The sequence below is a fragment of the Melanerpes formicivorus genome, unplaced genomic scaffold (assembly GCF_026170545.1).
Source record: "Melanerpes formicivorus ecotype bairdi unplaced genomic scaffold, bMelFor1.0.p_v2 SCAF_22, whole genome shotgun sequence".
Classification (NCBI taxonomy): domain Eukaryota; kingdom Metazoa; phylum Chordata; class Aves; order Piciformes; family Picidae; genus Melanerpes; species Melanerpes formicivorus.
Window position 1 is genome coordinate 11,564,603 of NW_027142374.1, and position 21,803 is coordinate 11,586,405.

At 43.0% G+C, this 21,803-nt stretch overlaps 1 protein-coding gene across 2 annotated transcripts in view; it reads right to left on the minus strand.

The window, feature by feature from the left end:
* Positions 1-21,803, minus strand: part of PASD1 (PAS domain containing repressor 1) — a 54,143-nt gene that overhangs the window by 28,608 nt on the left and 3,732 nt on the right. For both annotated transcript variants that reach the window (XM_068152177.1, XM_068152176.1), the window contains exon 2: positions 789-880. The gene's annotated coding sequence lies outside the window, so the exon portion shown is untranslated. The remainder of the gene's footprint in view (positions 1-788; positions 881-21,803) is intronic.

A 21,803-nucleotide genomic window follows, 5' to 3' on the forward strand; every position in this document is an offset into this window, starting at 1 on the left:
CCCAGTAGAAGGGCATAGGAAGAAGAAGGAAACTTTCTCCCAAAGGATTAGTATTAGGCAACAGCAGGGGACTCTAAGAGCATCTAAGAGATGGCAGGATAGACAGGTTCACCCAAAGCATCCTGCAGCAAATGACCACTGCATGCACTGGTGGACTTCCACCACATCATCTGAGTAGCATCCTACCCAAGACTTCAAGTTATTACTTATCTGGCAGTAACCAGGGAAAAGAAGAGGATGTGACCTGAGTTCCCTGGGTTCTATATGTGCTCCTGCACCAGAACAGTCACTGGGGAGCCCTGGGGAGTCAGGCAGATGTAGGCCACATTGTGTCACCTCTGCTGGGTTGCACCCTCTTCAGACACCTCCAAAGAGGAAATCGCTCCCATCCCTGGTATCAGCACCAATCTGCCTCCATCTCTAGTGAGCACTTTCACTGGCAAAATCCTCCCATCCTGCCCAGCACCCAAGTGGCATTTTTCAATGGGTACATCCAAATGTTTTTTTCATGCTTTGAGAGTACTCCAAGCTCAAACAACTTGATGGCTATAGAAGTAATAAGAAATAAATCCACCCACAACTGACAGGAAGTCAAAGATGCTGCTCACAGTAAAAGCTACAAAAATTTATCCTTCCTTTCCTGTTCCAAGGCAAGGATCTTCCTCCCTGCAGATGGGCAGAAGAAATTGTATGATTTCTTTTGTCCCAAAATACAAATGCACTCCACAGGAAGGGTGTGGTTCTCACTGCCTGAGTCACCAAAAGCTACAAAGCAAATTAGAAATTACCTGGTCTATTCCTCAGATTCATCAGTCCAGACTGATGGAGTGGGATTAGCACTTTTTATCACCATGTAAATAGAGATGGAGAAAAAATAATCCTGGAAGGAAAAGTAAATCCAGTTAAAGCACGGTTGCAGACAAGACTTAGCCTAGAGAGCAGCAATCACTTCAAGCTGAAAAAGTCTACCACTGTAAATGAGAAACATGCTCAAGTGTAACTGCTGAAAGCTCTGCAAAGCCTCCAGGGTCAGGAGCTGGACATGTTCTGGGGCTCCTGGCTGTGTGTGCACCACCCACTGCTGCAGAAGCAGCCTGAGTAGGCTTATCTCTCTGAAACCCTGGCTGTTGAAACTTGTTTGGCTCCAGGTGAGCCACATTCTCAGGAAGGACACAAATGTAACCAGACTGTACATGATTATCAACGATACCTTCAACAACAGCCAAGTACTGGGCTTCCAAGTGCAAAAGCTTTTAAAGCCCCTGAAGTGCCCTCCCTGCTTTAAACCTAGGTTCATGGTTGTTTCTCCTGTTGCCATTAGTTCCAACACCAGCTCAAGACACTGCAAAGAACTCACTGCCACTACCAGGGATCACATGTTTGTAACCATGCTGAATGAGCAAACATATTCCCACATTTTGGATCACTGAAAGGACTAGTGAGAGCTTGCTGGTTTCTCCAACTAGTGAAAGCAGCTCAAAGGGAAGGAAACACCAGATGGTGGGTGAAGAATCACTGCAAGAGACACACATCAGACAAGCATGCTGGAAAGGGCTGACACAGCGAGGATGCTTTGCAGGGGAGGTTTACATGAGTGAGGTGAGACAAAAGGCCAGATTCCTGCTCCTTGCAGCTCCATGAAATGATGTCAGTCCACTTCTTGGCTCAGATACAGTGTGATACAGTTATTGTAAACAGTAAGATGGAAGTTAGCTGCAAGGGGCTTGAACCTCCTAACACAAAAGAACATGGGAAAACATATAAAAACATAAGAAAATAAATGCCTCATATGCTTCAGTGCTAAGAGAGTCAGTAACAAATGCAGTTGGAGTGAAGTGATCCTTTTCAGTTTGGAACATGAACTTCCAGGGAAATCTCGTGCAACTCTGGATATTCTCAGTGAAGCTGCTACTAAACACAACACCTGCATAGCAAATCTCAACACAGTGGACCTGCTCTGCCTATGTTGTCACAGCTGTTATATGCTGGTCAAGTTACAAGCTTTCACCCTAGTTCAAAAGGAGTGTGTGATCATATTTTACCCTTTTGAGCTACCACAAACCCAAGGTGCTCATCTTAGTTACTGCTGCTCATCAGTCAGTGCTGTTTTATCCAACTCATACAGTTGTTTCTCCTCTAGAATTATGACCCACACAGAAACTTTCCTAAATAACTTCAGAGATGTGTAGGTATGGAGAAAATGCTTTCTAAAGCACTGAGTTGTGAAGCAAATCTATCCCACTTTCTCTGGAAATATTTTTTTCTGTATGGGTTTAAGTGTACAAAAGTTGAAGTCCAAACTAAAAGATGCTTCCCAAGGTCTGAGTGCAAAGCTGCACATAGAAACCTTCACACTGTCTTTCCTGCCCGTGGGCTGTCCAACAACTGGAAACTCCCAGGAAGCCTGACAGGTTTGCTGCCTTGCACACATGGTTGCCCTTCCAGCCAGCTTGAATAGCAGTAAGTTGAGGGAAGCTGTTTGGTCACTGAGTCAGACAACAGTCCAGTTAATGCTCAGCGAGTCTAAACTGGGAAACAAACCCCAGATTCTCCAGTCTTTATGATGTGAGCTGCAAGGGGCAGAGGAATGTGGCTTTCCACATCAGCACCAGTGGGACATCCCCAAAGACTGTGAGAAATGTGCTCAGTCAATACCAGTCTTTGAGGTTCTAAGAGAATACATTGCCATAAAAGAATTCACAGGCCCAAACACACAGAGAAGCTTTTTGCATGATGCAGCAGGAAGGTGAGCTACAAGAAGTCTTAGTAGAAGACACCTAAGGACAAACTATTCTTAACCAGATTAAGCCCTTCAGGACCACATTTAGCTAAGTGCTCTTTGTCTCGTTATGAGCTGGAGCTAAATATAGTAGCCCGAATACTTAAGAATAGTTTCATAAGGGTTGTATACACTCCTCAGCGGGATAAGGCACTTAGCACTACTGACAGCTCCATGTCTGCATGCTAAGAGTATTTTAAATAGCTCCAGATAGAATCTCTTTGACCTTAGCAGTATTAACCAGAGGGATCAAACTATTATTTATTTATTTATTTTATTGACTGCCTCCTGAAAAATCCACTCCTGCATCACTTGGAGAGAAGGATTTCTGAACTCTGTGGGCAGGTAAAGAGAGAGGACACTTGTCAGTGCTGCTCACATCATCTTTCATCTCACAAGTGGTAAGGATTGGCTTTTTCATGAAGAAATGCACATCCATCATCACTTAATGCCTTCTGCAGAGAGAAAAGATTTTTTTTCCCCCCCTCTTGCACAGGGAGTCTCAAAAAAACACTCAGCCTTTTAAGGGCAAGTTGTATTTTAGACTTTTCAAATATCAAGGTATTTGAAGTTGTTTCCAGGGTTACAGAAAGGGTAATGTAGTAGGACAGCTTTAACAAGATGAATGGACTTCTCAGTCACACAGGTAATAGTTCAAGCACTGTTCCATGCTATCTGCAATATTCTGGCACATTTTCTACTGAAGACAGAATGGGAACTCAAAAAACTCCTTTGTTTTGCAAAACTGTCTTCTGGAGCTGTATAAAACTGCAGGCTTTTGACTAAAGAAAACATTCATTTATTGGCAAATAATCAAAATATTAACATTACCTTAGGAGAACTCTTAATGGAACATCACATCAGTAAGAATTGTCACCCGAATCCAACAGTTCCTATCAATGCTTCATTATAGAGTTAACTTTAGCTATTAGGTCATGTCATGGATGGCAAGGCAAAAGTCACTCTATGAACGTAATGATGCACATTTCTTTGTGATCAGCAACAAATGCAGCTTTCATCAGTCACCTACAAAGGGTCCTTGAACCCAGCTAATGTGATGGCTTTTCCCAGCTCTATCAATAGGTCTCAAAATATTCTGTATGCATAAAAAACTTTACTCTGCTTGTAGATACTCTCATAGCATTTTTCGTTTGAGTAATGCATGGCAGTTCGGGAGCCTTCAAATCCATACTGTAGGAAATACTTTAATTATGGAAATGTGATGTGCTAGTAATTTCCACAGATTCTACATGCAATGAACCCAGCAGAGAGCCCTCAATTACAAGATGCAACACTGTGGCACAATGCAGTCATAAATAAGCGAGTTAATGCATTCCCCAGCAGTATGATTTGTATGTCAACATGCCAATGTTTCACCCTTCTGGAGGCAACAGGAGGGCCTGGCTGTGGCTGACAGTTAAGCAGATGATTTAATTTTTAAAAGACAGAATTTAACCTTTCCAGTAAAGTGCTACTGATTCAATTATATGATGCTAATGTAAATGACATTTGAAAAACCAAAGAGAGCTACTGAATCTTTATGGCTGCTCAGCTCCAAAGTCATCACCACATGAATGTTCAGTTCAGCTCAGAAATGATCACCACTTCCACTCGTATGCTGGAGCACCAAAGTCCTGCCACCTGTCCAGTGCTGTCCACTGCCAAGCTCACCAGACATCACCCATCACACAGTGCATGAAGGAAAGCCACATCAGCAGCTCTTACAACCCTCTGCTGCAAAGACTTTTCTCTGATACTGAGCAGACATGATGACAAACTCACTCACTCTTGGAACAAACACTTCTGGACAGGCTGCATTCCAGCATTACAGCAAAGGAGGCAATGGCAGCAGGAGCTGCTCTGTACAGCCTCAGTCCTACTCTCTGCTGGAGCATCCCATCCAGGGCTGCCCTGCTGCTGCCACATCGTAGCTCACTGTGAAGGCACAAGGGGGAAATGCAGACTGAAAGAGATGTGGCAAAGGAGTTACATCTCTATTATTTGACCTGCTTGCTTATTCTTTTTCTGCTTGCATTTGATCCTCTCCTTTCCCTGCCATGCCTTCCCTTCTGTTGTCCTTCACTTGTTCCTGCTCCTTTCACTGCTCCCCCTTACTTAACATCTGTTAGTTATGGAATTCAGAAAATTGGATGGTTTTTAAACATGGCTTCTCTTCATCTTGCTATTTCTTGTATCATTTAGCCTTCATCTTTCCACTGGTTTTATTTCTGTAAGTTTTTCACTTTCTTTTCCTCAAAAGAGAAAGAAATGTTACAATAGTGTCAGTATTGACAATCAATCAGCTGTTTAACTGTGGGAACTCAGCTTGCCCAGATCTGAGGCATGCACGACTGCCAAACTCTGTTTAGGGACACACCGCCCTAGGCATCATGCTGGTGGAGGTCAGATGGGTAGCTTCACAGAATCACAGAATATGGGTATCTGCATAGAATCACAGAATTATAGAATTGTTTAAGTTGTAAAATACTTTTAAGACCATTGAGTTCAACCATTAACCTAGGACAGCCAAGTCCACCACTAAACCATGTCCTTAGTTTCATTAGAGTCAGCTCCCACACTGCCTTGGTCCAGGTGCAGGAGCACTGGGTCCCGTCCTGCCTGATAGCTCCTAATTCCAGTTTCAGACCCTTTGTGTCTTTGGAAGAACTGGGATCCCCTTCAGTTGAGTAGTGGAGCTGTGCAGCTCCATCCTTTACAGAAATGCTGCCCTACATCTCCACTGTGGGATGGCTGAGGGAAACAGGCCAGTCCAGCACACTCATCTGTGGCAGCTAACACCTCCACTCTTTGGGGGAGTTAAGGCAGGGTAACATGCTCTAACTGTTCCTGTATTTTCACACAGCATCTTTGTTTACTGGACTCCAGGTAATCACGGTGAATCAGTGAGGCAACCGAATAGTCTATGTCCTCTTCTGTTAATCTGTCAGAAGTGGATCTTTTTCGTGCCACCACTGTAACAACTGCATCTCGATGAGTTCACTTATCTACAGCATACTCTCCCCTGGTTTATTGAGCTCTAAATTTAGCTTGTTACCTGTGACAGATTTATGACTGCATTCATTATAGCAGTAACAGCTTCAGACAGAAGCTAAGAGGTGCCCGAAGAAAATGGATTATACAAAACAATTACACCATAAAAAAGGCTGTATCAGAACACTGTGATTCAGCACAGAAATTAAATGAAAGATACAGGGCAGGAACAATGGTGGTGTGTTGAGTTTTGGAGGATATGCTGTTTTCAGACAAAAGAAAGGGGGGGGGGGGAAGGATTAAAAACTAACAGACACTTGAAAAGAAAAAGATGATTACTGGAACATTTTGTTCTCTAGGATTTTTGTTAGATCCTGGTGAAAATAGCTGGCCAAGTTTGTTCTGTTCCAGCAATTACTAAACCTTGCAGGGTAAAGATTCAAGATTGTAGAGTATTATTTAAAGTGTCTCCAGGGTTTCTGTAACAAGACAGGCATGCATTTAATTAATTCTATCAATTTGTCTAATAGCTCCTTAAAATTCTCAAGACATGGCAAAAGGCAGAACTGCTGATTCTGACACAAAACTATGCTTCTAGATTGCATTATGCTTCTAATATCCATGAGCAGGGTAGGATAAAAATGCATAGAAAAATGATACTTTTGCAGTCTTGGATGAATAGCTGTGTAGCTATTCAGTCACTACAAGAAAGGCAAACGTGTGTTGTAGAATGAACTGATGATGTCTAATCTGTAAACAATTCTGACTTGGTCAGCCATAGAGCCAAATAACTCTCAGCTAATAGCACAGCCCTCCCTCATGCAGGATGGGAGCAAAGGCAGTTGCCCACAGTTAATCCTTCAGCAGAAATCAGGATGAGTGTTTTCATGGGACTGTTTCCAGGAAAGGCACACAGAGCTAAAGAGAAGGCAGCAGCACTGAAATCTATCAGGCAGAAGTCTTTTGAACAGAATGTTCTCCAAAATTTCCAGCAAACACAAATGCTCCTAAAGCTCTGCTTTGGCTTGTGGCTGATCTGATGGTGCAAATGCATGTGTGTGGGGGCGAGTGCATAGACAGACAGACAGACAGACATAAACACACATTTTACTTCAGAGCAATTTGCAAAAAAACCACCAAGAGCAAGTTCTACCAAGGAAAGCAACAGTGACATTCAGGATGACTCCTGCACCGCTCACCTTCTGATGTTGGAGGTTAGGTAACCGTTCCTGCTGGGGGCATGTGAAGGAAAGGTGAGCAGAGCTCCTCTCATGCCTCAGGCCACTTTCTATCATAGTCACTTCTCTGGCAAATCACAAAGGGTGGGGAATGTGTGTGGGAAGTTTAACCCAATAAATTTCAGTAATGAAAAGAGTGTCTCAATAGGCTAAAAAAACCCCACCCCAAACTATTGGTTCTGCAGCTTAAACAAGATGGACAGCACCTGATCATAAACCCACTGCTGAAATTCTGGCTAGTTTCAGAGCTTTCTTCAGAACAGTTTCAACACTTTCAGAGCAAACCAGCTTGGAACAGTTTTGCAAAGAACCAAACCCAACACTCTGCTAACTTGACAGCATTAGCTTATGCACCTACTGCAGAACTGCCTTTGAAGCAGATGCTGGGCACCTTGTTTTCAGGGATGACCTGAAGCTAGAATTTCTCCCTGGGAAGTGCTCTGGATTACTCCCACCATGAGGGCACAGACCACATCAACTGTATTTACAGCATTAAGTGAGGCCATTGGGTCCTCCTTCAGGTTCAGATTTTGTCTTGGCAGCTGTGCAGATACTAGGACAGAACATGCCAAAGCTTCCTTTTCAGATGTGTTACCCTGAAACCCCTGTTGCAATTCCTCTTCTGTAAGTACTGGGGATGCAACTCATCCCAAGCAGACAGCTACATAAAGTCTCATTAAAGAAAGCCTCATAAAGTGTCATTAAACTACCTACTTTTATGCCTTATGCTCTCCCTGTGTGCAGAACAAATGTAATCATCAGACAACAAAGAAAACCAGCTATTTAATTAAACTAAATACAACCTCCTCTACTTTTTGCAGCAAGAGAACACCCCCAGCAACTACCAGTTCATTGAAAGAGGCTAAAGTATCATTTGTGTCCTCACTTGTTCTCATTTTCTCTTCAAACAATAGAATGTTTTTTCTTTCTTCTTTGCTTTTCTCAGCCTTGCATATAAAATGCATTTCAGATGCTTGAGGACAGTACAGATGAGATGAGCACCTATGCTCTGAGTTTGCTTGTGCTGTAAGTTGATTTAATAATGTAAAATTAAATGTAAGGCCCAAGGTCTGCTTCAGCTGAGTCAAGAGTGGGTCCTGGGTGGTTCCAAGACAGCACTTCCATGGTGCCCTGCTCCAGTGAGGAGAAAAATGCTGTGTATGACTTGGCTTCAAAGTCGATCCACTCACAGGTTGCAGGACCTCTGGGAGCTATTTTTGGACTCAAGGACTTTAATTCAAACTCAAACATCTTCTGTCCACAGTAGTTCCCTGCCTATTGCCCTATAAATGGACATCATCTCACTTCAAAGCCTGATACGAGCCACAATTGATCTTGGAGTCAGGAAGCACCTGTGAAAGTGATGTACACACCTGTAAAAGCAAGAGTCATCTACCAACTCCCTAGGCCATTTAATGAACGGAGCCTGATACTATCAGGACTCTTCCACTATGTGACCAGATGTTTAGCATAGTCAATCCACATCCACACACTAGTTCTGCCCCTTTCTGACATGCAAAAACTGACTGTATGTGCCACAGATCAGAGCCTTCTGGAAGCACACAGCTTACTGCACCTGCACTGCCCTGTCCACACTCAACAGCATGCCTCTGAATCCTCCCTCCAAGAAAGGGCAACTTAGCTGCTCCTCTGTTGCTGTTGGGCAACATGTGGGAAGGCAGCTAGCTGGACTGGATGCTGTACAGACAGTCTGCAGATAGCTGGCTATCCTTACCTCTGTCATTTAAGGGCTTTCTTAGAGCTGCTTGGTCCTCCACACAGACTGGGGAATCCTTTGGCTGGTAAAGTGGGAGGTCCTGGAAGTCTGGTTCTTGTTCAGCATCCTTTGATTTCTGCTGAACAGTGCCTAGTCTGATGCATAGCAAACAGGTTGCTGCCATCCTTTCTCTTCTCTAATGCTTTTACATCAAGAAGCCCTGACACACTCCATAAACACAGTTATCCATCCCTGTTGTACAAGAGAGAAAATAGGGGCACACATTCTACTTCTGTCTGGTTTTATGAGTGTCCCAGTTTTGGGAAGCTGATTTTTTGAAACAGCAAAGGCAGTTCCAGCCTAATTTTCAGTAATGCTGAAACCCAGAATCAGTGCCTACAAATAATGCACATTTTGGAAAAGCTCGACCTAAATCATTGACCCAAGGTCACAGAGCAGACTTAAGAAGTGAATCCAGATGTCCTGATGATTAGCTCTGTCTATTGGCATTCAGTCAATCTTCCCTCCTAAAATAAGCTTCCTGAAGCATCTAAGACTATATAGTCTTAGAACTCCCTTAAGTACACAGCACTGGTAAGAACTGATTTTCAAAGGAAGGAGGGGAGAAGCAGCCAGTTTGTTGTTTTTTCCTCAGGTGATCACTGACTGGCCAATGAAAGGGCAGCTCAGAATCATTTGATCTCATATTTCTACCTATAAATAAAAGAAAGATTTTTCTCCCTTTTCAAACACATGAAGGAAAAAAATGCTCTGCCTCAGTAATGCTAGACCTGAGTAATTTAATCTGCTCTCTGTTGCAATCTGTTTCTCATGTGTATCACCAGCCTGGAATTTCTGGAACTCAATACATAAGGAAGCTATTCAAAAAAGGAAATAGTATGACAAAAGGATTATAGATAGGTCTGAACCAGATTGGAAGCCTCCCTACACTAAAGGAGAATTCAGCTCCTGGGATCCAGAGGTCAGCTTCTTGACTTCAGCCCAAATCTCAAACCCAAAGACTACCAAAAAGATGAATTTCCCAGAGCCCAAGCACCTCTTACCTCCAGTTCAGAGGAAAAAGAAATGAGAAAACAGCTTGAGGAGACCTGCACTGGAGCAGCACCAGCTGTTTGAACAGTTAAACTGCCAAACAGAACAGACTAGACTAGACTAGGTTGAGTTGGAAGGGATCATCTAGACCACTGCCTGACCAATTCAGGCAAAGCTGTCCTAAAGTTAAAGCTCATTATTAAGAGCAATGCCCAAATGCCGCTTAAAGACCGACAGGTCTACAGCATTGGTCGCCTCTCTAGGAAGCCTGTTCCAGTATTTGACCACCCTCTTGGTCCTAATGTCCAGGCTATGTTAAAAAAAAAACAACCTGTGAGAAAATCACAGAGAGCTTCAGTAGTTAAAATTCAAAGTCTCTCATGCAAGCTTACTTAGAGTTTTATCTACTTATCCATTAAATGAATATCAAAGGATTCACTGCAGCTGACCTCATTTTACATCTTTGGCTTCACGTATCCAAGTTCAAGCATGAGAAACTTCTTTACCCTCTTGGTGTGTTTAATTCTGGAGCATCCCAGGTACAATGTGCACACAAGTCAAAAGGAATTTAAATAAAGCGCTTACATTTCAAAATTTGTCTTATCCTCATTTGGCTCCGAGAATTTCATCTGCTTCCCTTAAATGATCTGCTCACATCTGCTCTCCAGCTGAGCTGTGTTCATGCCCCACTGACCTTACCACTGCCATCTCTGTAATCTTGCAGCTGAGAATAACCAGCAACGTACCCAGTCCCTGTAAGCGTCAAGAGCCTTTCAGAAAGGAGGAAGTAGAAAAGAATCAGCCTTTATATAACAGGGGAGAGAAGGATCTCAGAGAAAACCCATTGTTTGACTAAGGTGAGTAATGGGAGATGCATGCCTTAAGTGCCCTGGTCCAGCTGCCTCGGGCAATGGGAAGCAGAGGCGTCAGCACCTTGCAGGATTACGCTCTGCAGCGGCAGCTGGCAGATATTTTTCTAATAGAGAGAACAGCAGCATCATTCACACTCACTTGAGTCTGTTTGCTGCTGTTCCTATTCAAACCTGGCTAATCCGATCAAGTTATTTCTTGGCCTGTGCCTTAAAGCTGAATAAGTAAACACCTTTCATAAGTTCTGAGCCCACTTGTTTCAAGTGTATGATTAAGGGCTAGACTTGAGCAGTATTGTGAGAAAACTCGTCTCATTACTCAGAATTTCCAAAGTCACTCACAGCTGTCTCGAGGTGGCACTTCTCCATCCACTGTTTTACATTACAAATATATAATATGGTTGCAAAGGGTCCCAAACAGCAAATACACATTCGTTTCAGCTGCCTTAAAGAACAGCTCTGTGAGTTGAGAGTAGCTCTTAATAGCACCAGTTAGACACTACAAGGCATAATATTTTCTGTGGCTACCAGACCTTCTCCACAGATGTCTTTTCTTGTTTGCTATGAAAAGGACAGAAGACAAATATAGTCAGCAAATGCATTCTGGACAAAGTCAGGCTTATTTGTAATATTTTTGTTCAGTAACACTGGAAGACTTATGCACCAGAAAAGATGTTGATTCAAGTGTAATTCCATTGCTGTTACACCAAGCATGGATTTAACTATTGAAGCTTACTGGTATTGTTAATAATACAATCAGTTTTCTCTCCCTCTTTAAAACACACCCCTCTACTTCTTTCTCTTCTCTGAGGCACTTTTGACTTCACATCCAATATTCTCTTCTGCCCTATCTTGTCCACATCACTTCTCACCTAGCTCCTCCAAAGGTGGTTATTTGTTTTCAAAGTTTCAGGAATGAAAGAATATTTAAACAATTAACTGCAATCACCTTCATCATTCTTCATGGTAGTGCTGATAAGCACTAGAAAATATAATGAGAAAGCAAAACTTTCCTTTGGAAAGAAGAAAAGAGAAGATAAACATCCACAGATCTCTCTCTCTCCCTTATTACTTTGCTATCTCTTTTAGACTGCAAATATGTCAGCTGCTGAACACCCTCATACTAGGTCATTATTGTTACACATATTATGCACAAAGACCCAAGGCCTCATTCTGTCGTAGATAAGATACTCACTCACGTCCTTCTTCCCCCCCTTGCAGTTTATTTGCACGGCTGGCTGGATAATCAGCCGTAATAACCAAATATGACTCAGCATGACTGAATGCCCACTTCGCTCGGGGGACTCTCTTGGAGGGGGTTATTTTAACTATTTCAGACTGGAAAAGATGTGTCCCTCCCAGACAGTCTTGATGTAAAAAGGTCTCAAGTAAACATGAGATTCGGGGCAGTGGGGGCTAGGGATGGGGGGAAAGGGAACAGATCAACCGCCAACATTTCTGCTCTCATGGCCCCACAGATGCTCTGGTCTCTTTAGCTGCCCTGCCAGCCCTGCAGAGTGCACAGTCCCTTGTCACCTGCTGCAGAATGAACAGTGGGGAACTCTTACTGACAGCAGAGGGAGGACACAGGATACTGGTCGTGTCCCATGAGAATGGGCATCCCTGAAATTAAGGACATAAGTGTGGTTTGGGGGTATTTTTGACATCTACATGCTGTCTATAGATTGCAACTGTGCAAGCATGCAGAACATTTCAAAATATGCTTTATTTCACAGCTGCAGTGCTCCAGAACAAAAATACTCCTCCTGGTATGAGTCAAAATCAAGGCTCAAATGCAATCAGTAAATTAAATACATTTGTCCACCTCTCAAAGGATAATGCTCCTCTGCTAAGTAAAGCAATGGCAGCAGAGATGGGTACTGCCACCCTGCTGAGCATCCTGGCCATACAGATGTGGCTGAGAAGGATGGCATATCTGTACCTTACAGATGTCTGTTGTCCATGGTTTTCAAGGAAGAGCCCAAGCTAGCTGAAAAGCCTGCAGTGTGAGATCACACCTCACCTGGGACAGAGTACAAAGAGCACTAAAGAGCTGGCTCTTCATTCAGCCAGGTCTGCAGGCACATGGTTCTTTTTTTAACCACCTGTGTAATTCCTGGGTGAAAACAGTGGGATTTATTTGTGCTGTCCAGAATTAGAACAAACCTGAACTTGTTACCTAGGGCTTTCCTGACCAAAGCACCTTAAACTGCATATCCCATATACTAACAATGTCCACCCTGTATTTAACACAACAAAATTAGGCTGAGAAAACATGCATTAAACCCAGCTGATGGAAAGAATCACACTGTGATGCACATGCATAAAAAACACATGGGTACAAGGGGAGCTTGTTTCTGTGATTATCTGACTACGTCATACCACCAAGGCCAGCAAGATCCCCGATGAACATCGATGCAGTAGCATGAAGCCAGCAGCAGAAGTTAAAAATGCCCATGACCTTTAGCTGACAGTCCCAGTTTCCTCCAAATTTCATACAGTGTTAGTGAGGCAGATATCATCTACTCTCCCAACCTCCTTCTTTCATGCACTGCTTTGGTGCATGCCTCCCAAAAATCACAAGCAAAATAATTGAGTCAAAATTCAAGCAGCATAAACATTCCTCTAGGCAGAGAGGAAAGTGAACTTCCTCCTTCCTTTTTTAGCTTCTCATCAGCCCTTCTGCAAAAGATCAGCAGTAAAATTCCTATCTACTTAACTAAAACTAGCATTACACCCATCTTGATTTAACATTAAAGTTTCTTCCACTTTGATTTTGTTCTCAACAAGTGAGAAGTGCACAACAAACAGGAGATTAAAGCCATGTTCTTAATTATTGCTTACATATAGAAAAAGGATCAAAGAGCCAGCAAAGTTCTCATGTAGCAATTGCCCAATGGGGGCACGGAGCACCCTGTCCTCCTCAGCTCCCAGCCCAGCACTGTGCTCACCACCAAAGCTTGGCTTTAGGTGGGCAGGTGCAAAACTGAGGCAGAGGATGGCTGGTTTGGTGCTCAGGCCACCATCCTCCTCCTGCAGCCAAAATTAATTCCTGTGCCATCATTGTGTCCCAGTGGCAAAATCCGCAGCTTTGTGCTCATCCTGTGGACAAATGCTGCAAATCATAGACAAGGATGAGGCTGACCATGTTTACTAGGGTTAAGCATGCTTGGCTCTCTTCAAAGTGAGCCCTTGGTTATAGAATAGAATAGACCAGACCAGGTTGGAAGAGACCTTCGAGATCATCGAGGCCAATCCATCATCCAACATTACCTAATCAACTGAACCATGGCACCAAGCACCCCATCCAGTCTCTTCCTAAACACCTCCAGTGATGGCGACTCCACCACCTCCCTGGCCAGCCCATTCCAATGGCCCACCTCTCTTCCTATGAAGAACTTCTTCCTAACATCCAGCCTAAACCTCCCCTGGCGCAGCCTGAGTCTGTGTCCTCTTGTTCTGGTGCTGGCTGCCTGGGGGAAGAGACCAACCTCTGCCTGTCTACAACCTCCCTTAAGGTAGTTGTAGAGAGCAATAAGGTCACCCCTGAGTCTCCTCCAGGCTAAGCAGCCCCAGCTCCCTCAGCCTCTCCTCATAGGGCTTGTGTTCCAAGCCCCTCACCAACTTCGTTGCCCTTCTCTGGACACACTCCAGCAAGTCAACCTCCTTCCTAAACTGAGGGGCCCAGAACTGGACACAGTACTCGAGGTGTGGCTTCACCAGTGCAGTGTACAGGGGCAGAATGACCTCCCTGCTCCTGCTGGCCACACTGTTCCTGATACAGGTCAGGATGCCATTGGCCTTCTTAGCCACCTGGGCACACTGACCAATGCTGTCAGAAAAAGTAATTCAAGGTACCTGCTTTCTTCTACACTGACATTTAAATGAATAAAAAAAAAGTCAAGTGCAGTACCAAAACCTGCTTCTCTTCAGCCTCAGACGCTTGTTTACCATTGCTGCAGTAGAGGAATTGCTGAATGAAATATTTACAACTATTCATGCAATCAAACTCATTTTCCTTAGCAAATAACTGATTAGGTATCTCACATCTGTTCCTGACAATGATTTAAGCCTGTGCTGATCCATATCTAGACCTGACACGAATGTTAATGTTTCAGAAACAGTCATCCCTAACAGGAGGGTGATGACAGCTATCTGGGTCTGCAATTGGGAAGTTCTGTATCTACAGGTGAAGGATGACATAATCAGCCCACAGTTTTCTCTAACCTTATGACCTAGGGCTTAGGAAGCCTGGCAGGAGATAGAAGTTAGAGCAGAGCTTGATACAGTGTTATCTTGAGAATTATCTTCCTATCCCTGTGAAAAGTTTTTAATATCTCATAGATGTTCTTTTTCTCTACACAGAGCAGCAATCCTGCTCTGCCAGGCTCCAGCCTGTGGGTCATCTTTCCAGCCACGTTTCTCCATTAGGGCTCTTTGATTGAGCCTGCTGCAAGTGTTGCTGGGAAGAAAATCAGCTGCTAGTAAAGATGATTGAAATGATGCCCTAATAAAGCATGATGTCATGTCAGGAAAGACATAGAAATAAATGTCACTTCTTTCTTTTTTTTTTCCCCCTCAAAACCCAGCTGTTTTATAGGCACACAGCCAATGTCAGTGCACTGTTAAAAACACAGAGAGAAATCTAATGTTTAGTTCATCTGATTTGATTCATCCAGCAGTCATCTTTTCCACAGGAAATTTATCTTACATAAAAAGCCGGAAAAAAAGAAGTATTTATTGCAAAGGCTCCAAACTCCTCATCTCTGCGCAGAGTAAGGCAGAAATCTTCATCCCTCTCAGGTCAACTACAAGCCTCTGCAACGTTGTGTCCAAGATGCCAATGACAAAAGACATGACCTGTGTTACTGCTGCTTCTGCTAAGATGCACCCTTGAGACAACAGTACTTCCTAAGTTCTGACAAGGGCAACTAGGTCAGAAGAAAACTTTTAGCAACACCTACAATCACCACAAATTTTACTTCAAGGTCAAGGAACCAAATAAAAACAGCTGAAGAGAAGATTTGCCTGTAGAGAATCTTGTGGAGCTGTAAATCAAACACAAATGAAGTCTGTGTAAGTGTCTGAATAGTAATCTCCAGAAGAGTCAGGAATGCCTCATAAAAGTAGGTTTCAAACACAATCCAAAGAAGATTAAACTGACAATTCATCTCTCTTAGAGCTTCTATACATTATAAATAGGCATTATGCCTTCTATGTAAAGCAGCTCATTATCTGATTTATTCTCTGCTATCTCTTCGTATTCAAACAAATCAAACCAGACTATATTAGAAAACCCCAGAATAGTTTCCTCAGCACTGCAGCTTTTAAAATAAGAAGATGATTTATATTTATAAAACTTTACATACTGTGCAATCAAACTCATCATGTTAATACAATACATTAGCTCTAAGGACAAGTGTTAAGAAATATGCTGTTCCAGTTACATCAGTTATTAATATTCACATTATGCCCTTAAGAAAACCCCAACTAACCAGCCAGCCAACCAAAAAACCCAACAAACCAAAATACCGCAGAAGTAGTTCTTCCTTGCTCTAGTCACAACAGCTTACTACTAACAAACTAATCAGTCTCACACTCAAGATCATGATAGCTCTACTACCTGCTTTTTCAACTATGAATATGCCCAGGACAAGGAATTCAGCTCCAGATTCTAAGCATATGCCCTGGATTAGAAAAAGTTGGAGCTTTGCACTTTCCAGACAGTATAGCAGGATTAAGAGAGACCTTCTTGCTGTCTACACCTACCTGAAGGGAGATTGTAGCCAGGTGGGGATTGGTCTCTTATCCCAGGAAACCAGCACCAGAACAAGAGGACACAGTCTCAAGCTGCACCAGGGGAGGTTTAGGCTGGATATTAGGAAGAAGTTCTTCATAGAAAGAATGATTGGCCATTGGAATAGGCTGTCCAGGGAGGTGGTGGAGTCACCATCACTGGAGGTGTTTAGGAAGAGACTGGATGGGGTGTTTGGTGCCATTGTTTGGTTGATTAGATAGTGTTGGATGATAGGTTGGACCTGATGATCTCAAAGGTCTCTTCCAACCTGGTTAATTCTATCCTATCCTATCCTATCCTATCCTATCCTATCCTATCCTATCCTATCCTATCCTATCCTATCCTATCCTATCCTATCCTATCCTATCCTATCCTATCCTATCCTATCCTATCCTATCCTATATCTTCTCTGTGACCCTCTCCTTCCAAAATATCTGAATTATTTCCAGAAAGTAGGAAACCGGAGTAGTATAAAATGTTCTCACATCAAATTTTCAGCAAGAGTTCCCGAGTTGTGCAAATTTCCCCAAATAATTGTCTTCTGCTCAAGGGCCAGGGAGACATAGATACTAGGAGGTTTTGCATTTGAAGTGCCAAACTTCAAGAGATGTAAAGATGCCCCCAGATAAGTAAGTGATTCAGCTTCACAGAAGTCCACGCTCGAGTGGAAAGAATTGTCTGTTCCAGGACTGGCACCCAAGGGCCAATGCATACTGCCTCTGCAAACACAGAGCTCCACAGCACAGCCCCAGGGTTTTACCCTAGGAAGAAAATAAAGTAACTCACTTTTTCTATGTTGACACATTGTCTCCACTAGGGACAGGGCTCAGCCTTCTGCCATAAGCGAAATCAAACAGAAAACGTGTCAAGATTAGCACAAAGGGTTTGTTTTATTAATACTTCCTACTGGGCCACTTCCATTAAAAGCCTGCCCCACAATGAAGCAATTACAATTGTTCTATTTGAGAGAAAAAGCAAACTGTTGATACCCATCTTTAATGCACACATCAGTAGTGGAGTCAGCCAAAGTCCTGCCTTTTTGCCGCACATGACTCACTTTAACACACACACCCATAATACAGCACTTAACAAAATGTGATTGGAAACAGTTTGATCAGAGTGAATATTTTTAATTTACTGTAAACTGTGTACACAGTGTACATTGCACTCAGAGACAGGACAAACAGGTTCATGGCCAAACTTCCTCAGCAAGGGGTGTAACCCTCGCCAGCTATTACAGCCTCTCTAATTGCTGTGTTTGCAGTGACAAGCCATCAGTGGACCAAACACACAGCATCCTCCTCTAGACATAAAAACATATCTGCAGTTTATGCAGTAGAGCCTTATACAGCCTAAACCCAAGGGCTGACTCCCACGAACATTTACTTGTCTCTTTGGTTGGTACTCTGGAAGAGGTCCTCACTGCCCAGAAGCTAATAGCAGTTCAGCTTTTGCCTTCATCAGGGCCAGAGGTTCACCTCATCCCCTTCAGATAAAAACCTCTTCATTTGCTTGCAAATTATGCTACAGTGCTGCCATGCCTGTGCAAAATAATCCACAGTGATGGGAGCTGTTAGCAGCTCAGCTGTTGTTAGTTTACTTCTAAATAAAATAATAGTATGTGGCTTATGGTCAAAACTTTATTGTCCTGAAGCAATCTGCCACACTGTCCTGTGAATTGAAACAAGAGTAAAGTAGGATGAACCTAGGAGAGAACAAACAGACCTTATTAATTTCTTCTAAGTGTGTGTGTGTATGTGTGTGTTTGTGGGCTGGACTGATGAAGCAAGAGAAGAGATTAGCATTTTTATGAATATGATTTCTGCCATTGCCACATACTCAGAAAGCTTGCCTAAGCTTGGGCAATTTATAAACAAGAATAAACACACCTGCAAATATCTCTCTGTTTATCTGTTAGTCAATCAATTAATCGATCTGCCTAGAGTTGGCATTCAACAAAGCACCTCACACTGACTTGTAAGTGAGGGAGAATATGAATCATGGGGAGATTAGCGAGTCTGCTGAGATGTGGCACTGTCCTTGGGAGCAGAGGGGCTTGCCTGAATCACTGCCCAGAGAGGGCACAGAGAACAGCCCGAGTGGCAACTGCAGGTCCAACACAGCTACCAGCCAAGCCCAGGATACTCAGGGTACAACCCTACTCATTACTATTTCATGGAACAAGTCCATGAAAAGCAGCCCTGGACTGAGGTTCCAGAAGCTGATGGAGGTTTGAGTGCAGGATCCATGGGCCTCCATGTCATGTGAGCAGTGGCACCTGGAAGACCAAGCCCTTTGCACTCCCTGCCTGCTTGGAAGTCCTGGGTGTTAGAGAACCAGTGGCAGGGTGGTCCATCTGCTGCCAAAGTCACGTAGCACTAGTGTTCAGGGCCACCACATGTGCATCACTGACAACCTATCTGATGTCCATCTTCTACCACCATCAACAGGAGGCCATCTCCAACTGCTCATGTATGCGCTTGTGTGTGCTCGTGGGTGTGCATATCAGTCTTCTAAAGTTAGAGCTCCAAGTTCTTGTTCTGCCTCCCTCCTTGCCTCCTAAAGAAAGATCGCTTTTACAGCGCTCTCTGTGACAATGTTTAGCGAGTCTCTTGGTTACCATAGTGTTGTGCATTAAAGAAATGTTGACAAATTAATCAATTATACAATTGTGTTTGCCTAAGAATACAAGTCACAGATGATTCAATGCATTTCAACAGCTCTGTGGAGCTTGGTTAACACACTTCCTCTTCTACCCTTTCAATATTGTCCTCGTTTGCACTGTCATTTTTCCATATTTCAATTTCTCTCTGCAGGCAGCTTAGCAGGTATGTGATCTCTGCTCCAGGCTAAGGCAAGCTGTTCTTCTTGCTTGCCTGCTTGCTTTCTCTCATTATATTTCTTTCCTTCTTTCTTTCTTGTAATAAGATGCACATTATGATGATACAGTCAACTTTCCTATAATAAAATCATGTTTTTAAAATTACTAATCCATCACTAATCATCAGCAATCTTCCCCCACCCCTAGAAGTTATCCTACACTGTTTGCAGAACTTTGCTCCAATCAGCACCAGAGCAGGATCTGATTTTAAGTCTAGCTTTGCAACTTAATTTAGGAAGATCAGGTAGAAAGGGAACATCAGCCCCAGCACTCCAGTCTTGGAAAACAGCACCATTAAGGGCTACCTCACAATATCTCTCTAACCTGCCAAGATGCATGAGGGGGCCCCAGAACATGTCCTCACATCATACTACAAACTTATGATGCACATCAGAAGCACAGAAGAGTAAACTGTGTTGTGACACAGAAAAGGACAGGTGAAGATCACTGCCAGTACTGCATGTCCTTGTACCCACACAAAGTTAATTTAACAAAGCTAGAAACCAATCCCTGGAAATATGCCATGAAGTACAACACAAAAAATATCTAATGAACAGGTTAAACCAGGGAGCACACCAGGAAAAAAGGCAGGCAATTGTGCCCATCTAATGCTACAAGGAGTCTCTATGCTATGCACTTTCAATGTCTAGCTCTTGAGCAGAGGGCAAGTATGGGGGAAAAAAGATTAAAACCTGAAGCAACAGGGAAAATTCATTCTAGCCTTGGGTCCCAAGAAAACAGCAGAAGCTTTGATGCAGACTTGATAGTGAAAACAAAACCAGGCCCATTCTCCTTTCAACTTCACATCAAAATACAGCTGCCCTGGAGACCGATGGACTAACTCTGCAAACTTAATTTCCTATCTCCAGGAACTCTCCAATTTAATTGTATAATCTCTTTCATAAGATTATCAAGATCTATCTCAAAACTACCCTAATTGAAAGACTATTACACAGCTTCAGTCCTTAGGTAGCTAGAAGCTACCTTCTCATTTCCCATCCAAATGTATTCATAACCAACTTACATGACTTGATTCTGTGCAGGTGCTATCTTTTGACTCAGTTTTTCTGCCTTCTTGCTGTTTAGCCCCAACAGTGTGCAAGAAGACCTACTGGAACCTGTCTGTTCATTTGTTCAACTGGCCAGAGTGGACAAGTTATGCTCTTTAACCTCACTTTATACAACAGAAGGTCCATTTGTGTAACCACATCTCTAGTCCTCCTACTGTTCTAATTAAACATTTCCTTGCCTGGGGTGTCTAGAGCTAAGCAAAATCCCAGTGGGCTACTCCACAAGCAACAGGAAGCTCTTGGGCCAACCCTCTGTGCAATGATTTGTACAATGACAATATCACACTTCCCTCAATCTCTCATATTACTTTCCTTTGATATGCAAGGATGTCACTGGTCTCCATCACAGCTGTATCTCACTGCTTGTCTGCAGGTATCTCCTGACCAGCCAGTGCATGCACATCTTTCCCTTCTGTCACAGAGAGATGATGAGCTCCTGTTTCATACTGGTAATTCTTGTTACTGATCTCTGAGCTGAAAACTTTGCATGACTTTGCAGTCAGCCTCATTAAATGTCATTTTATTTCTATCACTGTGATCAACAAAGTCATCTAAATTCCTTTCATATGATAATCTGATCCTCCTCTGTATTGACAATACCTCCCAACTTTGTGTCATCCCGTGCAGCTCCTGGGCACACACCCAGGTCCTACCCATCAATCAGCACAGCTCCATTCAACAGGCACAAGCCTGGTCCCAAGAGAGCAACAGCTCTCATCTCTCTCCATCTTAATGACTTTCTTTGACAACAGCTTTATGGGCATGCAACTGTTGTATCTTTTCATTAGCCAGCTCCTTTCCCATCTTTCAATTCTTGAATTGAACCATCATCTTCATTTTAAGCAATAATGTCCTGTGGGGCATGGTCTCAAATGTTTGTCTGTAGATAAATTACATTCCTGCCTCACCCCACCTAAATAATCTCTTGTACGAAAAAGATGTTAGATTAGTCCAGCACAATCCATCCTTGATAAAATCTTGTTGTAGTTTAGCCTGTTTCCTCATTATTTCCACGTCTAATTATTCTTTCCTACAAAATACGTCATGAGACACTCTGTACTGTTGCATTCAAATCAGGACTCCAGTTCCCCACATCACTATTGTAGCTTTTGACTGTATAGGCACTCTGTGTACAGGGCACAAATATCTCCCCTCTTCTGCAAGCTGAAGAGTCATGGGAGAGCCTTGCTTCAAGCAGTGGAAGCCTTGTGCCACTGCTTTCAGTATTCCAGAACTGGGATTATTTGCATCTCATTTATCTCACTAAGATATTTAAGTTTTACTTGTTTTCTTTTCCTTTTTTTTGTTTTTTAAACTTTGCTATGAATAGCTTTCAGTCTCCTGCAGATTTGTTAGTAACTACACTCTGTTCCAGATTCTACAGAAGGTTCTGCTTTCATGAGAAAGT